This window comes from Camelus bactrianus, chromosome 23 (genome assembly GCF_048773025.1).
Source record: "Camelus bactrianus isolate YW-2024 breed Bactrian camel chromosome 23, ASM4877302v1, whole genome shotgun sequence".
NCBI lineage: Eukaryota > Metazoa > Chordata > Mammalia > Artiodactyla > Camelidae > Camelus > Camelus bactrianus.
Window position 1 is genome coordinate 37,727,391 of NC_133561.1, and position 23,126 is coordinate 37,750,516.

Sequence of the window (23,126 nt, forward strand, 5' to 3'; positions counted from 1 at the left end):
CTCCAATGGGTTTAAACAACAACCAAAAAATGGGGTTGGATGGGATTTATTGGTTCCTGTAAATGAAAACCTCAGGTATGATGTCTGGCTTCAGTCAAGGAGAGATACTGTAGCCCAGATGATGTCAAGGGCTGGTTTTGTCCTGTCTTCATTCTGTGTCCAGGGGTGTCTCAGCATGCTGCTTCTAGGCACTCAGCATCCCAGATCACACATCCATCCAAGCCAAGAGAGATATTTTTTGGCAACTTCCTCTCTTGATAGAGGAAGCTCATCATTCACATGGGCACCAGCATGTATCTCCTCACATAACAGTGGCTCTTACTGGGTTCTCTGTCAATTCTCAAATCATGTGCGAGGCCAATAGAATGAGGGGCATTATTTGTCTTAAACCAACTAAGATCTACCTCTGGTTCTTCAGAAAGAGTGGGTCAATCGAGCTTAAATCACAGGACTAAAAACAGAAAGGAGGTTATTTATCCTAAAGCAAAACCTGGGTCCTCTTCTAAGACTGGGCACAGATCCAGAACAGCAGTTCTGTCCACTACTGAGTAGTTACAAATCTTCTTTAATGAGCAAATATTAAAGTTATGATCAGAATAGATGATATGTAAGAAGAAACTTGAGGAAGGAGAATGGAAAGCTTTCCTGTTTCCTAAGAAATATTGAACCCATTAAGTGCTTGGAAGAAAAATGGAAATGTGTCAAGTTTGTAAAAGTTCTGAAATGAATTAGAATTAATTTCACAGACCATGTAGGAGGCAGTACTATACAGAGTTAGTGTGTCTTTGGGCTCTTTGAGTATTTCAGTTTTTTCACTTAATAGTTGCTTCATTTGGGGCAAATTGCATCATCTCCACGTGGCTCTATTTCCTCATCTGTAAAAGAGATATAACATTACCTTCCCCACAGGGTGATTGTGAGGATTTAGAATAACAGATGTGTGCTGAAGTAATAGTAAACATTTAAAGAATCTTAACTATTATGATTACTTCATACATAATTAAAAATTATTATGCAGACTTTTTAAAAATGCATACTATTTAAATGGCCTATATGTGCTGTACAAGAGAGGAAGGCTCAATATACCTTCTATAATACATTTTTCTCAGCCTTAACTAATTTTCACATTTAATCACACACATACCAAAAAGTTATTGCTTTCACAAGAGTGAAGCCTTAACTGTGAAGAAAAGGATAATGAAAGAGGGTAGAGGAGGAAATAAAATGCTTTCTCTACAAAGTGATGGCTTAAAAACTAAGAAAAACACCTTTTTAAGACTTTGATCACCATATTCTTAGCTAATACTTAGGTAGAACTTTTCACGTGCCTGTGGTTAATGTTCTAAATTTTTTCAACTGTAGTAAATAATTGACTCATCACAATAATCCTATAAATTGCTATTATTGTCCCCCCATTATATGGGTGAGGAGATTGAAGCCCCTAGAGGTTAAGAAATTTGCACAAGGCCCCACAGCTAGCATCGGAGCTGGGATCCAGATGCAGGAGTGTGGCTCCAGGAGGGGCTTGTAAACACTCCCTCTGCTCTCCCCGGCAGGTGCAAGCCAGCCTCCCGCTGTTACTGTAAATAACATGATGTGGTTCACTTAGTCTTGAAATTGACATTCTTTGTAGCTTTCTCTCTGGGGCAGCCATCAGGAGCAGCCAGGGACACTGAGTACATGCTTCTGGACTATGACCAAGAAGGTAGATGGAAGGAAAACAGTTTAAAGTTTAAAAATGGGACCTTTAATCTACATTCTTTGGAGGCCAGAAAATTAACCTGCCTAGTAGGGAACTGAAACCCTATCAGCCACGTGCAAATTATGCTTCAGACACCCCCGTTGCCCTTGGGTCCACACAGTCAGTACAATGGATCAGGGACATGAATCTTGTGCAAATGCAGGGAGTAGGAATACCTGCCATTTTAAGATCTCAAGGAGTATGAAAAGCATGTGAAGCTTCCATCAGCAGAGACCTGCTGTCACTTCCAGTGTTTCCCTCAGGGCATGTCCACAGCTTCACTGGTCCTATTCAGAATGAAGACGACAGCTAGCACCTGCTGACCCCTGAATCAGTGATAGGTTCTCCCTTGAAAGGAAGCATATCCCCTTCATGGGTTACAACTAGTTTGTAACTTAAGTAATTCTATAGATGTAGAAGGGATATTTTCATTGATTCTGTTATCACAGACTTGCCTCCAAAAGAACATGCCACCAGTTACTCCATTTTTACCCCATTTAAAGATATTCTTTAACAGGCTTCCTTCTTTAGTACAGTTTTATGTTTACAGAAAAATTCACAGAAAACGGACTTCCCATATACTCCCTATGACCTGCACACAGCTGCTCCTGCTGTCAGCATATTACATTAGTGGATGCACTCATTCTTTTTGACATCCTTCATTCCTCCTCCCCTAAAGTTTAACATGCCTGATATTCATGTCTCTTGTGGCATTTACGTGCGATTTACATCACTTCTCACGTTTATGTGAGGTTTACAGCACATGCATTTGTCTGTTTAAGCGTGGGTTGGGGGCAAGTTTTCTGTGTAAAAATACGATCATTAGTGAGTCTCATGCTGCTGGGTTTTTGGGTTGTCAGGTCCTGTTGACCATTGCTTCAGTTATTGGGATAATTGTCTACAGACTCTCAGTGTTCATTGTATTTTCTGCAAAACTTCCTGAGAACCTGAATGGAAGAGACCCAATCCAGAAGTGCCTGACTGTGCAGGTGGGCCACGCCCATCACTGCTTCCCTCATCAGTTTTATCATCATCGTTACCCTGAACGCCATATATGAGAAAGTGGCAATCAAGATGACTGAGTCTGTTAAGCTCCTTCTGCAGCTGAGGTCATTTCTACACCAGTTTTAGAACCAGGTCAAATCAGAGACTTTATCTTTTAGGCACTTCAATTCCAGTACATTACAGTCTTTAGAAAACTTCAAGTGTAAACGTATTTTCTCTAGCCAATATGAGAAGTGAATTAGCTCCAGCTTTGCTTTAGTAAAAGGGACAAAGCAAGCATTAGAATGTCCAAGCTGTATGTAAACAGTGCTGAACAATATTTTCAATTACATTAGATCATGTACCCTATTTTTGAAAGTAAATAGTCTCTTTATTGCAAATAAGTGGAAGAGGGTCATGGTCCCAGTGGCAGATTTGCTCGTGCGTTACGGAGAGGACAAGTAATCACAGTGTTATGTGTCTTCCCCCCATGCTGTTCCTGTTAGTGTAGCTCCATTCACATCATCTATGGCTTCTATAACAAATGTTTCTTCTGTCTGGCTTTATCCCAGCCAGCGGCTTAGCTGCCCAAGTTAAGTGCTTCCGACCCGCTGCATGTGGCTGGGTCGTTCTCCCAGTGGTCTGCTCAGCGGTCATCTTCTGAAAACACTAAGACCAATTCAAATTCTGAACTAGGAGGATGACTCGTTTTATGTTCCCCAAATGCTTCTAGCAAGTTGCCCGGTGTTTTGTTTGTTTTCTTCAATAGTCCTACCTTCCTGCCGTTCAGGGAGACAAGAGAATATCATTTAGCAGGATGTTCAAAAGTAGTTTTCTGTCAACTTACACCTGACAGAGGACAGTTCTTGCCCATTGGATACTGTTGTGACTATAAATTTTAAGGAACTGCTGACTATTTTTTTGCCTTGTGGGATATTGTGTTCATAGTGGGAGAAACTCCTACCATAGTGTGTACACTTGGAATTAACATAGTAGCTATGTTAAGGAATTCAAAACAGCTTAAATGAAACACTGTGAATTGTGTATATATGTATAAATATTTGGTGTGTTAACTCATGTATCTGTGGCTTTGATTAGGATCTAAACGCCGTTCACAGTTTTACAGACTTAACTTTTCTTTATTCTAGCTGCAGAGCCCCCAAGGACCAGACTGACTATGAGAACAGCCTAACCATGAAGGTGTTCTTGTTCCAGTTTGTCAACTACTACTCCTCGTGTTTCTACATCACATTCTTTAAGGGCAGATTTGTGACTCATCCGGGAGATCCGGTGTATTGGCTGTGAAAATACAGAAATGAAGACGTGTGAATACAGCTTTGTGTTCTGACAGTCTAACCGTTTCATGTTTTCTCTTAGTTGCCCAATGAAGAGTGTCTTTACTCTCTGTTCCTTAGATTTTTTTAGCCATAAAATAATGACTTTATTTCATGTTAGACCTATCTAAAATTTAAATGAGATATTCTTTCTAATATTCCACTGTGACCCAGGTGGCTGTCTCCTTGAACTGATGACACAGCTGACAATAATCATGGGAGGACAGTCCATCTGGAATAACATACAAGAGGTGTTACTTCCGTAAGTACTAAGTCACGCGATCTTGGGGTGAGAACGGCCCACCCATCCACGTCATTTTCCTGCGTGCCCATCTCTAAAACATGGGAGACTCTCTGCTTATTAAAGGTCTCCAGATAAGATGATCCAGCCAACAGTGTAAACGTACCTGCTGTTTAATAATTATGCTTAAATACCTTCCTTTTTATGTTTAACTTAAATCCCCAAGTGCTATAGTTTCTGCTTATTAGCCCATCACTGGGGACTGACTGATCAGAGCCCTTTGAGAGATGGCCCTTGTTGGGGCCGTGAACTAAGTTTTCCCACAACTTCCCACGACTTTCTCCTCCTTTAATACATGCATTTAAAAATCCATAACAGGAATTTGTTGAGTGCCTAGTATGTGATAGTCACTGTATTAAGTGTTGTACATATATGTGTGTGTGTGCATGTGTGTCTGTATATAATTTAATCCCCCAAACAATCCTTATTCTTATCTCCCTTTTGCAAATGAAGATTCTGTGGCTTAAAGAGGGTAAGTGATTTGCCCAAGTTCTCATTGCCAATAAGAGATCACTGTGGGTCTCAGATATAAGACCCTATCTCTCTGAATCCATGTTCTTCTAAGAACAGAGGCACAGGGTCCTAAGGCACAGGGTTACATAATGTTTTAAGAGACACTTGTCTAAAATAATAACTACAGAGGTTTTAACTTACTGTTCTCTTCCTAAAAATGAGAAAAGCAGATGTTAGCTAAGGTCACACTGTCATTTTGATTTTCACATAAGCCCAATCCCATATCAAAGTGGACAGTCCAGTTTTATCTGCAATTTCTGCACATTTCAAGAAGCTTACTGTATTCGCTTTCTGTTGCTGCTGTAACAGGTATCCCCAAACGGCATGGTAGTAGGAAGAAAAAAGAAAAAGTGTCCACTAAACAACACATATTAAACCTCGTAAGTTTCTTGAATGCAGAAGTCTGCTGAAGTCAAGGTGTTGGCAGGGCTGTTTCTGAAGGCCCCAGGCGAACCTGTATCTTTGCCTCTTCTGGCTTCCAGAGGCCACCTGCGTCTCTTGGCCTGTGACCTCTTTTCTCTCTCTCAAGGTTGGCATGGTTGTGTGCCTCTGAATCTGATTCTGTGGTCACATCTCCTCTCTTCTCTCCCCTCTTCTGCCTCCCTCTTCCTCCTTTAACGACCCTGGTGATTACACTGGTCCCACCTCTATAATCCAGCTTGTCTCTCTTAGAGTCGGCTGGTTAGCAACCTTAACCACATCTGCAAACATAGCCCCCCTTTGCCAGGGAACCTGACCTCTTCATATGTTCTGGGGATTAGGACATGGACATCTTTGGCAGGGGACCATTTTTCTGTTTACCACACTAACCTTTTTAAGATAATTTCTGGCTTTGAGTTTCTGTTCTGTTCTCTTACTGATGGAGCATGGAGGAGAAACTCAAACAACTTGAATTTTGAAATAAAAAACCTCCATCATTTTAAAGTCTTCCATGCCACTATAAAAAATTTATTTCTTTAACTTCATTTTTTAATTATTAAACTATTTTAAACTTTGTTACTTTTTAAAACTTAATTTTTTTTCTTATCATCCTTCATTGTAGGCTCCAGAAACCTGCTGTTCTGCCCACCACATCCAACTTCCCTTTCATTGTTTTTCATCCCTTCCCTAAACTTCCTTCTCCCTTATTACCAAGTTTCTGTCCATTCTCTTTATAGAGCAGTTAAATTCTTTTCTCTTTCTTTCTGTTTTTGCAGAGTGAACACCTTTGGGTGTCAGTGTGTCCTTCCACATTTCTTCACAATGGCTTCGTCTTTCAGCTTCAGTATGAATTACTGGGGTCTGTCTCTAAACAAAGGCTTTTCCCTTGTCCCCCAGCATACCACGCTCCTCACAAAAAGATTCTGATCTTCTCTGTAAAATGAATCTTTATTTTTTTCCCCCACTGTGCAGTAGACAACTCTTACCCTGAGCTCACAGCTAGATTTTTCCAGAGGAGTAAAAGTAGGTCATGGGCAAATAATACTATTTTTCTCTGTGAAAGGAAATAGATCAGATAGAGGAGATACTTAACTCAGGTTAGTTAAAAACATTTCCTGAAGGAAATAGGTTAATTATTTAACTCTAAATTTTGATGAATCTGGTTGTCAGTGAGCTATTTTAACCAATCAAGGAGAAGGATATATTTCCTAAATTGGTACTGAGCAATTCATGTGAAATGAACCTTGCTCACATGAACTAGTTTAAAGTAAAGGATGCATTATGGTATCTGTGGTCTGTTTATGCCTTCGCTTAAGTAAGCACATTGTTGTAGGTTCCAGTGAGCTGAACTTTGCCTCCATGTATTTCTACTCTGGGCTAAAATATTTAAGGAATATGTTTTGAATTATGTTTCCCTTGTTTGAAAACCAGGAATGCTGAGTGGTAGCCAAGTTCGAGAGTGGCTTGTGTTTTCCTCACTGCCTCTTCTCTTTGTATAAGGTGCCAGTTTCCTTCTTACTTTTTCATATAAAATCCTAACATACCAAAGATCTATCAGTTACTGTTGCTGCACCAAAACTATACCCATCCTCAAAAATACATAGGGAGGGAAAAGAAAACTTATCAAAGTTAGCGACTATTTTCATGCTATCTAAATATGTCCAAAGGAACATAATGAAATGAATTTCACCATAACTCACCTGCCTCCACCCCCCAATTCCATGTGGGGTTCTTGAGTAGAATTCTGGAAGCAAATGAAGAACAGTGATGCTGTGATCCAGGCTCCCTTTGGGGTCTCCCCAGCACTTGGATCGGCACCTGGTATATAGTAGGTCTCAGTCCGAGCCAGCTGAGTGAGTGACTCACAGGCATCGAATGCATAACATCAGTGAATTAACAGCATTGTTTGTAGGACTCAGAGAATAACTGAGAGCCCTATGGCCTTCCCAGCCTCACATACAATTTTGATAGTGGGGTCATTTCTGTGAATTTTATTCTGTACTTGACAAAAGGCTAGTACAAGTCCAGGGTTAAGCAACTTGCCCTGGAGAAATTTTATGATAAAATATTAAGAAAAATAGTTAAATGCCCAAAATGACATAGGATTGTCCTTTGGTGTTTAGATAATGTATGGCTGTAATTTTCTTACTTTATATGTTTTCTACATTTTCCACCGTGGGTATGCACTACTATATAATAAGAAAAAGCAAATGTTTAAAAGAGAAAATCTCTCTTCTCCAGATATGACTTGGTTAGAGGATGAGTCAGAGACATATAATAGAATCTTAAATATAGGTGTTCCTCATTCACTCTTTAAATCCAGGAACAGGAAACTCAGGAATGAAATGGATTCAGAGAATCAAAGGTATTTGTATTCAAGATTAGCAAGTGGGAGTGTCCTCAACAGAAATGGTGATTATCTATAGTGCAGAGATTAAATGTATAATGAAGGTACAAAGACAACATGAGGTAGAAAGTGCCAGTTGGCAAGCACTGAGTAAAGGGCAATTTACTAAGATTATGCTAATACGTGTGGTCAATTCCCAAGCAAATGATTGTGTAACCCCTGCTAGAGGGAGAAAGCTTCCAGCCTTGGCAGGGGAGGAGGGAGGATCCAATGTCTGTATTTTTTTAAATGTCTACAGTTGCTTCTCATATGCAAATTGATATCCCTGCAGGAGAACCATAACCCAACAGAAAACCCAAAAGACCGAGGACAATGATGGGTAGACGACAGCCCAAGCTTTTCTGCCACAGATGAGTGGTTCCACTCAGGAAGACTGAGCAAGCGGCTCAGAGTCTTAGCTAAGAAGGTCAAGCCAATCGGGGCTGCTAATACGACCTAATGCCATTGGCGGGAGAGGGCAGTTCAGCACAAGAAGGGAGCGCCAGATGAGTTAGCATGGAAATTCCATCCTGGATCCAAACCGTGATGGATTTGGGTCCCGGAGGGTAAAAGCCCTGCTTCCCTGGGGCATGGACCGGATTCCACAAGAGGCTGAGACAGGAAGTATGAGGCAGAGAAAAATTCCCCCAGGAGACTCCCGAGTCTGGGTGCCAGGGAGGGTGATGGACGAGAGCGGTCCCAGCTCCACCCGCACCACAGGGCTCCGAGGGGCTGTGGAGCTGCACGCTCCCGGCCGGACCTCAGACCTGACTGCAGTGCTCCGGGCTGCGGCCTGGGGAGCGGCTTCAGCAGCAGGTGGTCCCCATCGTTCTCGTAGGTGCTGTACTGATGCCCACCCCTGTGGCCATGGTGTCCCCGAGCCAAGGGTCTAAGTGACTTTAGCCCTATTTACAGGTGGTTAGCCTGTGCTGCTCAAAAGGAAGATCCCACACTGGGTTTTGATGTGTTGGGGGGGTTGCTAATACCTGGCCTGCTTTGAATCGTTTCATCCTGACAGCAGCCTGGTCAGTGGAAGTTTCATCTCCCCATTTTATTTCAACTTTTATTGTTGAAAGTATAGTTGCTTTACAATATTGTGTTAATTCTTGGTGTACAGCATAGTGATTCCGTTATATATATATATATGTATATTCCTTTTCATATTCTTTTTCACTATAGGCTATTACAAGGTATTGAATGTAGTTCCCTGTGCTATACAGTAGGACCTTGTTGTTTGATGCAAAAATTTCTAAACAAAGTATTTGCAAACTAAATCTAGCCATGTATATGACAGAGTTGAGTTTTATCTCAGGATTTAAATGTGGTTTTGGTCTCCAGGATCTCTTTATCAATTTATCGTAAGTAAAGAGCCTGTGGACCCCTTCTCAGAAAAAATGATTTAAAATCATAAGATTTAGAGAATAAAGAAGGAAGATAATTATACTGAAAAGCAGATACCAAAATATAGAAATGGGCATTTGTGATACAGTAATATCTGAATTATTGGAAGGACGTGTTGAATAAGAAGATCCAGTGGTGGGTCTACTAACCGCAACATTCTGCCATAGCTGTGAGTGTAAATCATCTTCTGAGATCTGCAACAATTGCATTTTGAATGTAAATAAAGTTCAATAACAAATAAGCCATGAAGCGTGGATTCAGACTCAGGGGTATCTCGATTCCTTATCCCCACCACTTCCCAGAGCTCCCTCTCTTCCCCTAATGTCATTGAAAGAAGTGGGGAAAGTTTGTGAAGCGAAGGACATGTTCCATTGCAAAGAAATCTCGTAGCAAACCTGGGAGCATGGCCAGGGAAACTTAATGCTGAGATCAGAGGCAGTGGGAAACCTAGCAAGGGCAGCTCTTTACAAGTCACACCATATACTCTGTGTGTGTCCACGTGTGTGTGCATACAGACGTGTGGGCATGTATGATGTATACACCTGCCTTTCGTGTGAAGCCGCCTCACTGTCCAAATTTGAAATCCATCCAAATGTGCAGTGCAGTCAGCCGAAGCTCCGCCAGATGCTAAGTTGTCTGTTGTTGCTCTGTCTCTTCTGCTGAGCTCCACGAGTAAGCCACACGCCAGCTGTTGCTTTCAGGGACAACAGCACTGTAGGCTACAGGTCCATGCCTTGTTTCACTGCCAACTCCGAATTCCTTTCAGGACAAATTGCCACTTGAAAAAGGGGGAAGCATTCAGTTGTCCCACAAGCCTCTGAGTGAGGAAAAAAGATAACCTTAGAGACAGCTCTGTGGGACAGCATCCAGGAGGGGGCAGAGCACTGGGCTGCGAGTCGAGGCTGTGTTTCTTTCAAGCTCTGCACTGACTTAGAGGCGGCATGTCACTTCTTTGGCCCTTGATTTCTTCAGCTTAAATTAGGGTCTTGGACCTGTTTGATCTAACGTTAGAGTATCACTTTTCTGCTCGGTGACCCTCCATGGCTCCGCAATTCCTTCAGAGGGAAAAATGCCCACATCCTCACTGCAGTCCCTTAGGCTCCACCCCCAAAACCACCACTTATTTCCTATTCACTCTGGCCCACACCAGCCTCCATGCTGTCTGTCCAGCGTGAGGGACCTCCAGGCCTGTGATCACCGTTCCCTCTGCCCCTCCTCTGCCTGGCCCTTCCCTCCGTCTTTGCCTTATTCAAAGGTCACGGCCCCATCCCCACTCCTCCCTCCCACACATTCCTCGCCCTCCTTTATTTTCCCCGCAGCACTTACCACCAGCTCACAGACCCTGTATTTCTTTCTTTTACTTATTTTCTCTGACGATTTTCAGACTGGAAAGGCCATGGTGGATAATAGCAGAGAAATGGGGGGAAAAGGACAAATGAGGGAAGGTATCTTCTAAAAGCTAAAATGCCCACTGAAAAGGAGTTAGGAGATAAAGTAGCAGTCGTTACAATTTTAGTAAACCCAAGGTATGTATTCAGGACTAGTTTTCACAATATTTGGGGGTAGGGAGGCAGCAATAAAAAGAAATGTATCCTGAAAACAAGAAAGTAAATTCTTGGGAAGATGATGTGTCCAGCTTGAAATGTCAACAATACTTTTATGACCTTGGTCTGATAATATCCTGCCTTATAATTTGATCTGTTTGGCAGCTGGGTCATGAATCTAATGGTGCCACAGTTTTGGGAGCAGAACAGACCACCCCACGATGGGAACGGGACAACCATCTGTATCCCATGGGCAATCTGGGGTTATTTTATGAATACCTTGAAATGAGCAAGTCATCAGTGGAGATTTCGGTGCTGTCGGCTATACTAGAATATGCTTTGGGTCTCAGAAGCATCGGTTACCGAGCCAAACAATGACCTATCATACCGAAACAGATCCCGCTTTTCTCCATTCAATGCAATTATGCAGTCAGGCTTTCGAACAGGGTGCCTGTGTGTATCTTTATCAATGTTTATGTTGTACAAAGCTGAAGATTTACTGCCAAGGAATGAAATGGAATACTCATTCAGGTACATCTCCACCATTGATTCTCAGATCCTTCTGGTCGTGTCGTCTAAGGATGAACTCAGAACCGTTACTAGATGTGAGTCAGCTAGGGCTGCAGCCCGTGTGGCACAGCTGTTGGCTGATCTCCTTCTAAACAGAGTCATGTGAGCCCTCCAGCCTGTGCAGAAAGCCCGCAAGAGCGTCCTGCCTCATGGCAGCAAGGGTCACAGGGTCACCCCTTCCACATCTCACACCTGCCTTTGACATTGTTCCTATTTCTTCTGGCTGATGGTTTCTGCCTGGTTCCTTGAGTGACCTAGCACATCACTGGCTTGAATTCAGGATGAATTTGCTGATCTGGGGTATTGGTTGAGCACAGGTCCCCTCCTTCTCCAATGTCTTTGTCCATTTCTGTACATTTGCTTGGGCTCTGTTTCTCTTTGGTTGAACTTGGTTTTGAGCTCTCGGTTGCCTTTAAATGGTTGCATCTCAAAATAGATTTCCATGGGAAACATCAACTTTTCTATTATGCATGGAGCACTTTTATCTACCAGAAGGCTGATGATGTGCACGTTTTGTTTCTAAGCCCTTTCAGCTCACCACTGCCTTAAATTAGTTTTTTTTTTTTTTTTTAAGCTTAGGAGACAGGAAAAGATTTTGGTCAATAGGCTTTGCATTTATGCATGCATGTTCATGTCTGCAAAGGCACCCCTTTGTGCTTCCTGTTTATAAGTCTACAGATAGAGGGAGGTTTTTTTTTTTCCTAAATTACATTCTATATATAAAATAATTGCTGTTAAAAATATACGTTATACATGGAAACGCATCTGGTTCCCTCGGTGAGTGAAAGGTCATCTTGTGGCATCTTCAGTCAGTTATGCTTTGTGACCTGGTGTCTGATTTGAGTTTCATCTTTGCTTTTGTTGTGTTTCATGACCGGTTTCCTTAACGGGTGCAGCTGCAGTCCCTGGTGTAGAAGTTATGTTCGTTTATTCTGCTTATTTTCAAAAGGACTATAAGCTAATGACCTACTATTACAAAATGAGTCATAATTGCAAATATGTCTTATTGGGGCTATTATCAACATTAATAATAACAACAACATTCTGGGGACAGCATATCATTTGGTATTTTAACACACATGGAAAAAGCCTTGGAAAAAAGTTATTGTTCTAGTTAAGTCAAATAAAGGTCATTGAAAGGAAAAGTTGTACAATTTCGGGAGAAATTGATAGGACTTTTAGAACTTTATAGTCTCATTAAAATACCAAATAATTCAGCCTCCCCCTACCCTGCAAAACAGGATGGAATAACAGCTATTCTAGAGAGATTTTTCAGATTTATTCATTTTCCTATTATCTAAATAATCCCTAACGAATTAGAAAATTCAATCCATTTCTGAGAGTAGGCAGTCTGTTATTCTGTATTCAACACTGGACTGAAATTTATTTTGTGTTCTTTTCGTTCATGGGAGATAGAATTTCCAAGTGCTTTTTGAATTATTTTTGTTCCTCTAAAATAAAATGCCTTTGGTGGTGATCCCCTGACCTCAGTTTCCTCCTCCCAGTTTTCCCCATGATCATTAATGACACCCCACCTGCCTTTTTAGTTATGCCTCTTAGCTGCTGAAGGGGAACAGCTTCTGACAGATGACCCTGGAGCCCTCCACCCGTGCTTCGTTATGCCTCGCACCCAGCCACCAACCCTAGTCTCCTTCGCCTGAAGTACCTTTCTCTGCTTTTCTGCCTGGAAGGACTCTTGCCAAGCCTTGGCAGGAAACCCTCCACTTTTTAGAGATTTTCTGCTCTCCTCTCTAGGCATGAATTGCAGTTGATTCTTGTCTTCATGGTGCGTGATTGTGTCCGTGTCCATTGTGCTCCCCGGCTGGACTGATCCTGACGGAGGCATTAGTCAGGCTTTTCACCTTCCCGTCCATGTCTGGAGCACCACAGCCTGGACCCTGGTTCTCATACGTGTTTAAGTGACTTGAGCTTGGAGTTTCAACACACTTACATACAACTGCTAGATGAGTTGGCGGTAACATTGCCCCTAAGGCCCCCACAAGGTTCTATATGGCATATGTTTTTTTCTGAGTGAAATTTCTCTTTTATTTCTTTTAGTGAATTCCCCACTGTCCTTTGAGATTATTAGAGTAACCCTGAGTTGTTAACCACAATAGCTCTCCCCCCACCAGTGAGTGATCCTGCTGTCTGAGAACTCAGACATGGGACATAAGAGAAATGATCTATCAGTCTTAAAATCTGGAAGCCATAGATACCATTTTGTACTTAGAGCACCCACAGCACGAACACCAGTCTCTCAAGAATTTGGCACTGCCTTCCCAGAGGGCGGGTGCCGTAAGTGAAAAGCAGTGAGTGATGAAGTGAGAGCTCTTCGTCTCTGGTACTGCCTCTTCCACCCTTGCTGTGTTAACTTGATCTTCCCTTCATATATTATATCCTCCATTTAATTCACTGCATTTAATATCAGTTGTTCTTCAACATCTCCTTGCACCCGCCCCCTTCATTCCCTCTCTGTCCAGTGCAATCCCACCCACGCCGCTCCTGTGCTTTACAGGACCAGGTCTGACTCCCCCACGCCCTCATCTCTGTTCTGTCTGCCCACCACCTGCACGACATTTCCTTATCTCCGCAGAATGAACTTCCCAAAATGACAGCTGAGTAACTGGGGGGGATTGTAGACCTTTTATCTCTTTACTGATTCATTCGTTTATCCATCCAACAAACACTGAGCACCTGCTATGCCAAACACTGTATCAACTGCTGGGGAGACGAAGACAGGTAAGACTTGGTGTCTGCACTCCACAGGCCAGGCGAGACTTGGCGAGTAGTTGATGAATTGCTCAGCAGGTGAACACAAATTGGACTTCCTAGAGCTGGAAATATTTGAACTGAATCTTGAAAGGAGAAAGGAAGTTAGCTCTCTAATATGTGGCAGAGGGAGTGGACACTTTATGCAGAGAGGTAGAGACATATAAGAGCACATGGCATGAAGCAGCTTGGCCAGACTGAAGAACAAGTAGGGCTAGAACAAAGGATCCATAGGTGGGAATATCAGGTGCACAAGGCCTCTGTCACGATGGGCCTTGTGTGCTTAGACTTGAATGTATCCTTAAAGAAACAGGGATATATTGGAATATTTGTAAGCAAGAGAATTGCATAATATTTATGTTGAAGAAGATCTGGTTATTCTGGCAGCAGAATGGAAGATACTATTTTGGGGGGGAGGCCCATATTTTGGTGGGAAAGGATATTTCGGGGACCACCCCAGGTAACCCAGACAACAAGTGGCACAGACCATAGAAATGTCAAGATAAAAATTCCTGAAGAAGGATATTTTGCTTATGAAGGCACTTTAATTGCATAGCTTTCTGTGACTTGTAATAACTTCATAGACCCGCTGAATGTGCTGCACTCACCTTCCCAGACTCAAGGGAGCTTGCTCACTTGCCTATTTTCAGTGTATTTCCTCCAACATTCTCTATGCATAGCTTTCCCAAAGGTACATTTCTTATTTACATTTAACTTGTTAGATACATCCACAATATTCTTTTTTTAATCCTCAATTACAAACCATCTTCCAAGATTATATTATTTCAACACTGAGAGTGAATAATATGCTTCAAGATTCCCAGGTTTATCACCAGCAAATAACTATGGTTGGTTAAAGATTTTTAAGTATGTTATTCCTACTAAGGGTATATACATGAAAGAAACAGGTTGTAATTATTCTTCTTCCCAGAGATTTTATATTTGTCTTTTGTTTGGATTCTTTCACTGTTGAACATTATTATTACCATGAATGTCTTTTCTCTTTGGGATTTAGTTCACCATTTGCCTCTCTTTACAGGATAAAAGAATATATGTTGTCCTTCCATCCATCCACCACTCCATGATGTGTGTCCATTACTTCAACAGGTATGCAGTTTGGGTTACCACCTTATTTGTGGTCTCTTTTCCAGTGGCCCTTCTGTTGGCTCTGGGGAACAATATATTGGAAATCAGAGTGGATACGTGGAAACTTGACTAACCAGTATAGCTGCATGGTGCCAGAAAAAGCCCAGAACATCGCAGCGTGGCAGCCAACCATGCAAGGAACAGCAATTCTGGCTGTGGTGACCAATGTGAGTAAAAAGGCTTCACGGGCTGAAGACCTTGAAAAGTCCAAAAATGCATTGGCGTTGCTTCCTAAGGAACCCAGTGTTGGGTACTGTTTAATATGAGAGGGAGTTGCTAACACTATCATCATTATAAACAACATAGTTGTTGTAACTGTATTTGTTATTATTTTTAATATATTTTCTTTATAATTATTATTTGTGACTTACAAGGGCTCTTACAGAGACAGTTGTTAAGAAGCGTGGCCATTGTACTGTTGCTGAAGTGTTAATTCAGTAGAAGCATGGTAATAGCATTAATAAGTACCCACCCTTTTGATCCTCACATGACTATAAATGTCACCCAGCAGTGCTTGTATAATGGAGATAGAAATCTACCCGTTTAAGAGTTTGTAGAACCTAAAATAAGAGCAGTCATTCCACCGTATTTTACCATATATTTCACACTATCAGCTTAAAGTAGGAACTACCTGATGAGGCCATATAAACACTTTGTGCCTCCCCAATCATTCATTACCTTCCTGGTCCCCTGGGGCAGAGGTTCTTCCAGAAGGTTGTCCCATCTCTCCTCCCCACCCCACTCGGCCTTTGCTACCCACTGTTGGTCATTATCTAAGAATCCTCATTCCCTGCATGTGTCTGAGCTGTGAGGGAACAGAACTCAGCTGTTTACAAACTGTATTGACTATGATCAGTCTGAACAGTCTCTCTCCTTCCCTGCCCCCATCCCCACAGGGCAACAGGGGGCTCACAACCACAGCGATTCCCATGCCAGCCCATCAGGGCACCTTCTTCCCTAGAAATATTCTTACAACCAGGGCTGCTTCCTCCCTCACTTCACTGCCAGTTTCACTCCCAGGTTACAGTCCCCAACAAAAGGCTATCCCAGTTTGAATTTCTTAACCAAGTCACATTGACCCTGAGTACCTGGCATTTTCCTATGAGCACTCATAGAGACAGAACAGGGCCTGGCAGTGGCTGCTGGCCAGGTTCCTGGGTGAGGGGACTTGCTGGGTCCTTCAGGTTCTGCAGTCTGGCCCGAGCTTAGCTCCCAGCACGGCGTCTTCCCATCTGCATGATTTCGGGCCAGGCTTCAACAGTTCAGAGCTTCATTTTATCATCTGCAAACAGAATAATTCCATGCTGCATATTTTAAGACTGTTATGTACCACAAAGGGTGCTTAGGGAATTCAGTGAGTCAATACATGGAAGTCACACAGCCTGGTCCTCAGGGAATGTTAGTTATCTTCATTATGAACCATTGATAAAATTGGCTGCACAGACTTGCCCAGGTATCAAAGCTGCAGGCACAAGAATTTGACAATGTGTCACTGTCTGGATCATAGTCACAATTTTACACAGTAAAACAAGCTACCTGGGACCACCCAGCTGTCAGCCCACCCGACTCCCCACCCCAAGAACCCTCAATTTATCTGATTTCCTTCTACCCCTACTTTTTGGAGAAAGTTGGCAAATCACACACAGTCAATGACTGCTAGGTTATGTCCATTCCCATCCACTCAAATTGCCCCATTTTCAGTATCCACTGTGCTGCAAAACATAGACTAATGTTCAGAAATATGACAGCAAGGCCTTTCCCGTTCCACAGTCAGAGAAGTATGAATCTGTCATGTTTAATAAGTCATATGACACTAAGCAAGGCAAGAAAACAGGCTCCTGTGCTTTAAGGAAATTTTTAGCAACGATGTTCAAAACTAAAAGTGTTTTTGTTTGACCTTCAGCTAACCAGAAAATTCAGTTGACTCCTATTACCCATTACTCAGGTGTCCTGGTTTGAGAGTATTAGGCACTTTTTCCTCATCTCCCCAGCATGACTTTGCTCATCAGCACAGATGGAGTGTCTCCAAGGCTGCTCCGTGTGCATGGGCATGTGCGTGCACACATGTGCACCCACTGATTGGTGCCACTGATTCATATCCAGGAGTTGTTCTGTCTTATAACTCAGGCATTGCTTTATTATACCCTAGAAAACTGCTTTTAGATCATTGATTGAACTATAGACCATCCTCTTGCCCACATTAGGAAGTGACATCTTCCAAGACACAGGTCCTGTGTGCTAGCATATATGTATAAGTAAGAATTAAATATGTATGTCATCCCCTCACATAGTTAATTTGTGCCTTCACAATTGAATGTGCACAGTAAAGGCTAACTTCCCATAACAAGAGAACTTTTAGGAAGAAAGAAGAAGGAATTAGCCACCAGGGAGAAGACAGGACATCAAGCAGGAGTTTGGTATAAAATCATTTATTATAAAGCTGCTCTGGCTCAATAAATAAGTGGAATTGACATTGTTGTATCATGCCAGAGCATCTGCTATTGAAGACCGATTTTAACTTACTTTGATATAAGTGGAAAATTGTGTCAGAACAGCATGGGAAATGAAGCACATTGCATCTATCTGTACTCCTGAAGTGTTTCTCAGAGCTGCTCAGTTTTGAGAAAAACTATCTTGTCAGGAGACAACAGACTTATTTTCATTGTTGGAATTTTTGTAGTTTCCAGAAGCACATCTGCAGGTGATTCTGTAAAAGTCTAGAGTTGACTTAAATAGCAGAAAATTTTAGCCTATTGAAATCTAGGAGAAGTGAAATAGTTTTGCCTACCACCACCACCACAACCACCACCACCAGGCAAGCACGTGAACACCCAGAGAGATTTCACATCAGAGGGGATGACAAAGCTGGTTCTATTACCGAGGCCAAACTTGTTCTGCTCACCGCACAACAGTGATACATAAATAAATCAGGAGACAAGGTTTTGGGGCAAGGAATAGTAACTTTATTCAGAAAGCTGGCAGACCAAGAAGATGGGGGACTAATGTCCTGGAGAACCATCTTGCCCAAGTCAGAATTCAGGCTCCTTTTAAACTAAAAAGGGGAGGGGGTGTGGTTGGTTGTGCAGACTTTTTGCTGCAGGCATTCTTTGTACTTGCAGCCATCCATGTGGGTCAGGCTATGGTGTCCCTGTAAACCTCCAACAAAACAAAGGTTATTCTCTATTTTGCAACTTGCCATCTCTGCATAAGTGCAGAAGTGCTAACATCCTTAAAGGTCAGAGACCCGAGAATATGCTCTCCTGTAGCCTTCAGGCTAAAGGCAACGTTGTTTTACAAAAGGGGCAGAGCCATCAAGATTAAGCCTGGAAAACAGGACACAGTGCTTAAAAGTAAATGAACAGATCCAATATGGCGTCAGATTTGTTCTCCTCTATTACACTTCCATTTGGGGAAGTTTTGCAATAAAAAATCCCCTTAGCTGTTTTTCTTGCTTTGCCTGAGATTTCGTTTGTTGGCTTGTGGTCTCACGGTGTCTAAACTGTGTATTCAGATGAATACTATTAAAATCATATGGTGCAGAAAACATACCTGTTCTGCTTCAAAAAATGACTGAAATATTTAGCTTTGTTTATTCCCATAGAATTTGGATTGAATCTATTCTCGACTTTCTTCTTCCTTCAAACCAGTTTTTTACTGGAGGGTTTAAAGCCCAAATTAAAGAATTTTGGAGAAAACTCATATAATTCATAAGAGCTTTACTTCTGAATTTAAGACTGACCCATATTTATACTTTTAATCAAGGAACACACTAAACTTTGTTAGTCAATCATTTATGACGTTTTTAACTTTGTCCATGTAATCTTTTGGAAGTTGAGAGGCTTAGACACTTGATCTAACAAAGCAGGTATCATTGCTTGACTCTGTGAATGGAACAATCCCAGTATAGCTTCCTGCTAGTGTATTTTATTAAAAATAATAAAGAATTCTTGTTCTCTAATAAAGCAAAAGACAAAAGCAATACTGAGTGTTTCAAATAAATCAGACTATGGGTTGACTTATCTAAACAAGTCAAGATAGTATAGGGAAAAAAGTATGAATTTGAAGGAAAATATATTTTATGCAATTAATATTCTATTTTTAAGAAGCAAATGATAAAAATTTTTTAATCATTTATCTACAAAGGAGTTATATAATGCCAACTTATTTTCATAAGTGTTACATATACAAAAGGTCTATCTAAATCTACATTATTAAAGATTAAATTATACCAAATAGATCTCCAAGGTTGATTGATTTTCATGATATTTCTAATTTTTGAAAATATAACTTACATATAACATATCCAAGCAACTCTTGAGTTATCCACAGTGACCTAGTATACAGTTAACCTTACTGTACTTAAAAAATGTAATAGGCAAGGATCAGACCCTTGCTTTTGAACTGCCACTGGACTCCTAGATATTCCGTTAGGTTAAAGACCAAAAGCAAAGTAACTATTCTACTTTAAAGCAGTTGCTCAAAGATTTTAAGACATTCAATATCTATATCCAGTTTACAGGAAAGAATTAAGTTTTCTGAATCTTAAAAAAAAAAAAAAATCTACTGCTGAAAATGAAGTTCTGTCATGTCTGTTGACCATAACTATAAAGGCTGTAAATTAATGCTCCCCTTACTGTTTTCCTCCCAGCATAGGCCATGATCACCGCTTTCACACCAGGCACAATATCCTGCCTGGTGTATTACTGGTCCTTCTTCGTCCCACCCTAGGGGTCCACCTGCATGACACCATGGAGGGACACATCAACAAAACCCTCTGCTAGTTCAGCATCATGGACTTCAAAAGCAGAAGCAAGGAACATCCATACATTAGGCTTCATAACCATACCTCATGCAGGTAAATTCTGTTTACAGGTGTTTAAAAATGCATTTCATCATTTATAGGATGTTTATTGTAATATAATTCTGTTTGGTATCACAGCTGCCAGAAGTGTTTTTTTTTTTTCCTAGTTTTCTTTTCAATTAAACTTAAAAAAGGAAAAGATATAAAAGTTAATAGAGACTAGGGTTAGAATCTTCAAACCAAACCATAAAGCAACATTTTATAATGAGAGTTTCAAGTGGGTACATTGAGATGGATCCAGGAGAAAACTCTATTTTTTTTTTCTGTTTTATATCTGAGTGCTTTACTTTGTGTTAAAAATGTTTCTTTTTTTCTTCTTTTTCTCTTTTTAAATTTTTTATTGAGTAATAGTTGTTTTACAATGTTGTGTCAAATTCCAGTATAGAACACAATTTTTTCAGTTATACATGAACATACGTATATTCATTTTCACTTTTTTTTTTTTTCACCATGCAGGAGAAAACTCTCATATGTTAGAAATGAAGAAACTCTTAAGAGTTCCAAAAAGTAAGATAATTCAGTTGATATGAGTAATGTGTTATTTAAGCACACCCTGATGATCCTGAATGATGACAAACTAGCACAGTCACTTAACAAAGCAACACAAAGACAATGTAACCTGGTAACCACTAGTTTGTTCTCTATAAGTCTGTTTCTTTTTTGTTATATTCACCAGTTTATAATTTGTTGTAATTTTTAGATTCCACATACAAGTGATATCATACAGTATTTGTCTTTGTCTGACTTATTTCACCAAGCATAATACCCTGCGAGTCCATCCATGTTGTTGTAAATGGCAAATTTTCATTTTTTATGCCTGATTAGTATTCCATTGTATGTATGTGTGCGTGTATATTTGTATATATATATATATAGATATACACCAAGGATCATATGGTAGTTCCATTTTTAGCTTTTTGAGGAACCTCCATACTGTTTTCTACAGTGGCTACACCAATTTACATTCTCACCAACAGCATATGAGGGATTCCTTTTCTCCATATCCCTGCCAACATTTGTTATTTGTGTTCTTTTAGATGACCATTCTGACAGGTGTGAGGTGATGCCTCATTGTGGGTTTGATTTGCATTTCTCTGATTATTAGTGATGTTGAGCATCTTTTCATGTGCTTGTTGTCCATCTGTATGTCTTATTTGGCAAAATGTCTATTCAGGTCTCCTGCCTATTTTTCACTTGAGTTTTTATGCAAATATAGTTTATAATGATATATGTAGCAGACATTAAAGCTCCTAAATATATGAAGCAAACATTGACACAATTGAAGGGAGAAGTAGACAGCTCTACAATAATAGTAGGAGACATCAATAACACACTTTCAATAACAGGTAGAACAAGACAGATGGTCAATTAGGAAATAGGGGGCTTGAACAACATTACAGATCAGTTGAACTTAAGAGATATATATAGAAAACTCCACTTCACAACAGCAAAACACATTTTTCTCTAGTACATATGGAATATTCTCCAGGTTACACTATATGTCAGGCCACAAAAATGTCTCAATAAATTTAAAAAGATTGAAATCATGCAAATAATCTTTTAAATCAAAATGGAATGAAACTAGATATCAATAGCAGAAAAAAAAAAAACCCAGGAAGATACACTAATGTGAGGAATTAACACCCTTAAACAACCCATGAGCCAGAGAAAGAATCATAAGAAAATTTAGGAAAACTGAGTCAAATGAAAATGAAAACCTAGCATATAAAACTTAGGGATTCTGTAAAAGTAGTACTAAGAAGGAAATTTATACCTGCAAATGCTTATATTAAAAAAAGAAAGATTCCCAACTCAACAATTCACACATTAAAGAACTAAAAAAGAAAAAACTAAATGCAAAACTAGTGGCAGGAAGTTAATAAAGATTCAAGCAGAGATATTCAAAATGAGAAAAGAAAAGCTACAGAGAAAAATCAATAAAACTAAGAGTTGCTTTATTTAACACATAAACAAAATTGACAAACGTTTTGCTAGATTGACTATGGAAAAAAGAGACAGACTCAAATAACTAAAATCATAAATGAAAGAAGGGATATTACAATAAATTTTACAGAAATAAAAAGTATTATTAGAGCATTATGAAAAATTGTACACCAACAAATAGCATATCTCAGATGAAATGGACAAATTCCTAGAATCACAAAACCTACCAAGACTGAACCATAAAGAAATAGAAAATCTAAACATCCAAAATTGGTTAGGAGATTGAATCAGTCATCAAAATCTTTCAACAAATAAAAGCTCAGGAGCAGAAGACTTCACTTGTGAGGTCTACCAAACATTTACAGAAGAATTAACACTAATTCTCCCCCAAACTCTTCCAAAAAATTGAAGAGGAGGGAACATTTCCAGATTCATTTTATGTTGTCAGCATTACACTGATACCAAATCCTGACAAGGACACTATAAAAATTGCAGACCAATATCCCTGATGAAAATTCTCAAGAAAGTATCAGCAGACAGAATTTAACAGCACATTTAAGTATTATACACTGTGAACAAGTGGAATTTATTATTGGAATGCAAGAATGGTTCAACATACAAATATTAATCAATTTAATATACCACAGTAGCAGAATAAAGGTGAAGGGAACCCATGATCATCTCAATTTATGCAGAAAGAGCATTTGACATAATTTAACAACTTTTAATGATGTAAACCCTCAACAAACTAGGAATAAAAGATAACTACTTCAACATAATAAATGCTACATATGAAAAGCTCACAGCTAACATACTCAGTGGTGAAGCTGAGAGCTTTCCCTCTAAGAAAGGTTAATAAAAAAACTAAATTCTTCACAAGGAAATTCACAAAATACCGTTATATAGAATAATATTCAAGATTCTCTATATCTTCTTTATAGACCAAAAAAAAACACCCCCAAAACAAAAAGCTTACACCAGGAAAATAATGATAAGTGTCCCTGGTTGAGGACAACAATGAGCAGGAGACTAAAGTAGACAGGTGACTAGATTGTATAGTAGGAAATATTTAGAACCATTACATAAGATTTATATTTGTCAATAGACACATAAGTTAATGGAACAGAATAGAAAAGCCAGAAATAGCCCCCACCCAAGAACAGACAACTGATTTTTGACAAATATACAAAAAGCAATTTTTGAAAAGTCTTT

General features: G+C 40.1%; 1 pseudogene; it reads left to right on the forward strand.

Annotated features, from left to right (window-relative positions):
• The window catches only part of LOC141574815 (anoctamin-6-like), a 59,052-nt pseudogene extending 39,084 nt beyond the window's left edge, over positions 1 to 19,968 (forward strand).
• Positions 19,969 to 23,126: the final 3,158 nt, after the last annotated feature.